We start from the raw sequence: 6,209 nt of genomic DNA, 5'->3' as shown, positions 1-6,209 counted from the left end.
ACTCTACCAAGTACTTTTAACTACTGATATTTCTCAGAGCAGAAATCCACAGATACGGCCTTCAGAGCTTAAAGCTGACAATGATTAGCTAATTATCAGATGGTACTAGGGGACTAAGGAAGGATTTCCAGGAGTCCTTTTAGGTCAAAAGCAGATGAATTTCAAGAACGCAGAACTGTTATCCAAAATCCAGCAGCACAAGAAGCTAATTTCGTGGATGGAATAAACTGATAAGGGATATTTAGTTGTGGTTATCTTTTTGCAGATTATTTCTCTCTTAATGTTCAATATTCTGATGGAAGTAATGCGGAAGACCTTTCCTTTCCCTTCGTAATCGGTCTCAAACTTCCAATTTAGTAAACTATGCTTTTGGAAACTAAAATCAAACATGTAAACGGTGTCTGATTCTCAGCGACCACTCAGAATTCAGAAACATGCTGAGGCTTTGCGGGCCACATGGTCTCTGTTGTAACCCTCAATTGAGATGAATATATCTAAATAAATATAGCACTGAGTGTATCTAAACACTAAGGTAGCCATGGGTTATGTGCAAATGAATGAACGCGGCTGTGTTCCAATAACGCTTTGTTTACAAAAACAGACGATGGGCCTGATTTGACCCAGGGGGCCGCAATTTGTCAACCACCTGATCTAAAACACCCTGAAGTTTCTCTATTTGCTGCCCTTGGACCTTGACTATTCCAGTGCCAACTGAATTTCTAAGTCGAAAGTGTATCAGGCACGAGCTTGCTTTGGTGAATCTTTTTCAGGGCTTTTGGATGGGTGAAGCTTCTCCTCCACCTCTGTCTAAATGGATGTTTTGTCTCCAACATAGTAGAGACTGATAAGTACTAGCCATCTTCCACCCAAGTTGGAATTAATTAAGAGAGAAAGACAGGAGTTAGACAGGTGGGAATCAAAACGTTGGTTTTATTAAAGTTAAAATCTATTTTGGAGAATGCAGCTAAGGTCTGCAGCCAAGCGGGCATACTAATAATTCTTTCCAAATTAGGCAGATTTCTTACCCAATCACAAGCACATCTGGATGCAGGCTTCTCCATGTGGACCCACCCCTGTAAAAGAAAGCAAGTAGCAAGGATATATACACTGTGCAGGAATATCTCAGGAGAGGTGGAAAGAGGGGGCTGAACAATGCATGCCCAGGTTTCTCTCCCAAATTCTCAATCAGAAAAATAATTCCTCCTTCTCTGGGGAGGTTTGAGTTAGGGGATCCAGAGGCCAGGGGTATTTCTATGCCAGAAGTTTATCCATGATGAAATATAAACCACAGAAAAAGAAGAAATGGTTTCTCCCAATTCCTAATAACCTTTGATCCTTTCCCTCTCCTGATCAAAATGTCCAATGACCCCTCTTTCCTTCGAGCACCAATTCTGATGTCTTAGTCTGGTAGCAAAGATGCTTGCTACCTGGCTCGAAACCACCATTGTAACCTTATTATCAGCTACTACCTAGTATGACTCTGCCAGATGAATCTACTCATAGTCTCCAGAAGATGACATTCATATTCCTGCCTCCTTTCTTTTCCCACGCCATTGCTTCCCCCTGGAATGCCCTCCCTAAATTTCTTACTTGATTCATATCTATCCCTTTGGCCTGTGCCAGCCTCTGTGAAAACTTCTTGTCACTCTAGTTCTTGACGACCTCTTCACTCTCGAACTCCTAAAGCCCCTAGTGTCTGTCCCCGTCATCAGGCATTTGCAGTTTGTGTTGTCAGTAAATTTTGCACAATTATATTCTATCTCCAAATTTAGATTTTCAGTTCCTTGAAGATCAGAAACATTTAAAAAAATTCTTTGTATTCTCAAAATAACTGGGACGGTGATTTCACATAAGATAGTTGTTCAGATGTTTGCCCTTAAAAATGATGTGTTAAATGCTTACAAATTTATAACAACCAGGATTCGTCACTAGACCAAACTAATTAAGGAAGACTCACTTTATTCAGAATGAGTCTGCAGGCAATTCCACTTGTTTCCGTGCTGCTTTTGACCCAGAACCATGATGGGTTTTCAGCGGAGATGTTCCCAGTACTGTGGAAAGGTAGCCTCACTGGTCTTCCTGGCTGCATCCTTCCTGTGACTGGCTCAGAGAGGAAAGTTGTTTGCTGCCAGAGATAGAAGTAAAGTATTTAGATTCTTTCTTTCTCCTTCCAGAAAGTCTATTGAATCATCTTTTTCAATAATACCAAAGTAATTTGGAAGTATTAGAACACGCATGGATAGCTGTCTTTTCAAATAACACTGTTCTATAAAACATTAACGTTAATAGTCAAAGCAATTTTCTTTTACATCAGTGGCTCAGGGCAGATCTGGCTCCACGCTGGTAAAAGAGCCTTAGAAATCTGAAGGGAACTTTAGGTTGTCACAGTATTGGGTGGGGATGCTACTGCCATTTGGTGTGCACTGGCCAGGAATGCTAGACATCCTCCAATGCACAGGACATTTCCACGCAATGAAAAATTACTCCACATTCCACAAGGTTTTTCAAAGATCCCTCCAGACATTCATGTGGGTGAAAACCTCTTTATAATTATCTGAGACTAATATTTAAGTACACTTACATATAAACACATAGGACCTAATTTCTGTACGGTTTTTTAAAACACAGTTTTGTGTAGTTTGAATTTTCCACAAATGCAACTGCTATGTAAATTGAGGGAAGATGGCTATTTGTGTTGCATGGAAATTTAACAAGCTTCATTAATCATTCTGAAAAGTCATATTGCCAATGGCAGTACCTCTCAGAGCATTTGAATACTCATTGCAACACACTCAGCAGATATAGAACTGTCATCTCAAATATTTCCTCTAGAAAGCATTTTCCAGAAACCTCTTTTTTCCAGATACATTCAACCCACTTCTCTACCCTACTCTCATCAACACTAAAAACATCTTCAATTCACTTATTAACTTGGGCTACAATTTTTATTTATACATTCACGCCCCAGATTTTAAAGTGTGAACACCTTAAGATCAAAGCCTATGCCTTATTCATTCCTATATCTTTAAAATCTTGCACAGTAGCCAATATACAGAAGGCACTTTATGAATGTGTAGTGAATACATTCATTCATTCTTACATTTGTTTTATAATAAATATTTATTTAGTATTTACTAAGCGCAAAACAGTGCTAGATGACAGGAAAATTTCAGGAAGGAAATCAGATATGATCTCTGATTTCATAGACCTTAAACTCTAATCAGAGACAGAAAAAAGACTTAATTACACAATTTTTAGCTGTGATAGAATTGTCATAAATGCTACAGTTGACAAGTACAAGGTGTTATGAGAGTGGGTAAACGGGAGAAGCAGATATAGGCTGGAAGAGAAGAAAGAAGTGGGATTGAAGTGTATTAGCTCTCTGGTGTTGCCTGCCAAATCGACCCAAAGCTTAGTGGCTTAAGACAATCACCATTTATTATTGCCCACAAATCTGTGGATCAATTGAAAGGTTCTGTTGAGCTGGCCCAGGCTCTGATCTCAGCTGAGCTTCTCTGTGAGTTTGTGATCAGTTCCAGGTCAGCTGGGCTTGGCTGGTCTGGGATGGCCTCAGCTAGGATCCTCCAGGAGGCCAGACCAGGCTTGCTCACATGGTGATGGTAGGGTTCCAAGAGAGCAAGCAGAAGGCTGACGCAAAGCCTGCTGAGGCTCAGGCTCAGAACGGGCACAACATCCCTTCTGCTGCATTCTATTGACCAAAACAAGTCATAGACCAGCTCAGATTTAAGGGTGGAAAAAGAGACTCTACCCCAGACGGCAAGAGCTGCAAAGTCACACGTCAAAAAGTGCAGATAGAGGAGGGGTGGAGAAATGTGGCCATTTTTGTAATCCACTGCACCAAGTTAAGACCTAAAGAATAAGTAGGAGTCAACCCGACAAATAGGAAAGCAAATTGTGGTCAGTGTGTATAGACCTGGAAGCAGGAAGAAGCATGGAACATTCCAGGAAGTCAAAAAAGCCAGAGTGGCAGCATGCTGAGAATGAGAGGATGAGTAAAAGGAGGTTGGTGAGGAGGGAGGGGCTGGATGTGGCAGAATCATACAGTGTAGCCATGTGAAGAATTTCGGCCTTTCTCTGCGAAAATCTTTAAGTGGGAGCGGGACATGATCAGAGTTTATACGTATATATGATTATGTGTCTATGTATGTGTGTGTGTGTATATATATATATATATATATATGTATATATCTTATCTTATGCCTGGGCCCATCTCAGACAAGTTAAATTAGTATCTTTGGGACTAGACACCTGTAGCAGTGAAATTTTCCCCAGTGATACCAATGTCCATCCAAGGTTGAAACTCTCTGTATCAGAGAGAGGCAAGACTCAGGAAGGTACTGTCACCTGTTGTCCAGCTGAGAGATGAATTAGTGTGCTTACTTAGTGAATGGATGAATGAATGAATGAGTGAATAAATGAAAGAAATTAAATCTCAAGTCAGAGGTTTAGGATCTACAGTAAAACTGCCTTGTTTCCAACCCCAGCTCCACCTCATACCAGCTGGGTGACCTTGGGCAGCTTCTCACTCTCTCTGAGCCTCGGAATCTTCATTTCCAAAATGAGGACAGCAATAATACCTACCTCTGCAGTGTGTTATGAGAACTAATGAGGTAATCCTCCCGGAGCATTGAACGCCAGGCCAGACAAATGATAGGCACTCAGTCAACGTTAGCTCCTGTGACTAGCACTGTCAAAAGGAAGGGTCTGCAACAGTACCTTGTCTCAGGCCGCAACAGCTCTATCCTCATTCCATCCCAAAGGAAACTCTTCTCATCACAGCTACGCTTCCAGCCCTGATTCTGCTCATGTGGTTGCGATTAAGCCAAAGCCTGAGCTGGGACCAGATAGTGTCCGTTTCTGCTTGGCTTCCCGTCACTCCTCCGGCTGCTCCTCCCGGCTCTGTCTAATGCTCTATCATCTGGCTTCAACTTATCTGGGGGAGGACAGGGAGAAGCCAGACAGCCGTGAATCTTGCTGTCTGCCTGCGAATGCTCGCCGTCTAGGGAGGACCGAGGGGAGCTCCTGTCAGGGGAAACGTATAGCTCGGTAGCAGAGGCGGCTGCCCTTTGGCTGTCCAGAGCCGGGGTCAGCGAAAAGCCTTCCGGAGACGCAGGCCCAGCTGGGGCCTGGCTTTGCTGCAAACTCCTGTGCGACTCAAAGGTGAGAAACCAAGGGGAATGGAGGGCGTTGGAGCCGAGCCAGAGCGTTTCTGCGTGTGGGGAGCAGGGACTGGGGCGGAACTCGGGTCACAAGAAAGAGGTGATCTTTCGTTCTATTTTAAGGAGGGCTAGAAAAAACACTAAGACATCAGAATGGCCATGACGATTGTCTCCGAGTGGTAAGATTAGAGATGTTTTAATTTTCATCACCCTTCTCTGCATGTTCTCATTTTTTGTCAATAACCTTATATTTTAATAATCCTAAAAAAGTGGAAATATAAAAATCAAATGTTACATTTGTCAGTAGTTTACCCCACATTCATAGTGAATTAATGAATTGCTTGTCAGAATTCGACAGTGCAGTTCTGAAAAGGAGAAAAAAATGTTTCACTTAGAACCAATCCCAATTTCCTCCACTTGGGTGTGTTAGGTAAATGTGTGACCCCAACCAAGCAGACCCACAATCTCTCCTGCCTTTCTCCTCAGGCCTCCTCTCCATCACCTCCTGCCACTTAAGATTTCCCTCGCCACTTAAGAATTGAAAGCAGACTCTTCTTAGTAATGTAACCTTGGCTGGGTTACTCAACTTGAGCTCATAGTCCGTAAAATGAAGACAAAAATAGTATCTGTATCAATGGGATTTTTGTGAAAATTAAGTGAGATATAAAGTACTTAGCATAGTGTCTGGCATATGGTGACGTCTGAAGAAATGTTATCATCGTTAGTCCAGGCTCTCTAGCTACAACACACTTGATGTTGATGGTAATTTCTGGGCTCTGGTCCTTTGCCTGATATGAAATATAAACAGGAAATAAAAAGGAAGTCAAATAATAAAAACAGATCACGGTTTTTATTATGCCAGCATGTGCCTCGTTGGAATTGCCTAGGTGGTGTTGGCAAACACCAAGTGTTCTTTGAGGAATGTGAGTAAAGAGGACACTGCCCCTAATATCTTCCCTTCTGATACGGGGCCTCTGCCTGAAATTGGTGGTGGAGGAGAGCAGAGTTTTGAAGACAGACCTTGCTCTG

General features: G+C 42.3%; 1 long non-coding RNA gene across 1 annotated transcript; it reads right to left on the bottom strand.

The window, feature by feature from the left end:
• Positions 1-911: 911 nt before the first annotated feature.
• LOC123278926 (uncharacterized) lies at positions 912-5,015 on the bottom strand. The gene is made up of 3 exons (XR_011495615.1): positions 4,738-5,015; positions 1,958-2,125; positions 912-1,073 (listed from the first exon to the last, which is right to left on the bottom strand). It is a non-coding gene; the product is annotated as an uncharacterized lncRNA (long non-coding RNA).
• Between the last annotated feature and the right edge of the window lie 1,194 nt (positions 5,016-6,209).

The sequence above is a fragment of the Equus asinus genome, chromosome 20, assembly GCF_041296235.1.
Source record: "Equus asinus isolate D_3611 breed Donkey chromosome 20, EquAss-T2T_v2, whole genome shotgun sequence".
Classification (NCBI taxonomy): Eukaryota; Metazoa; Chordata; class Mammalia; order Perissodactyla; family Equidae; genus Equus; species Equus asinus.
This window is presented reverse-complemented; position numbering and strand designations above follow the sequence as displayed.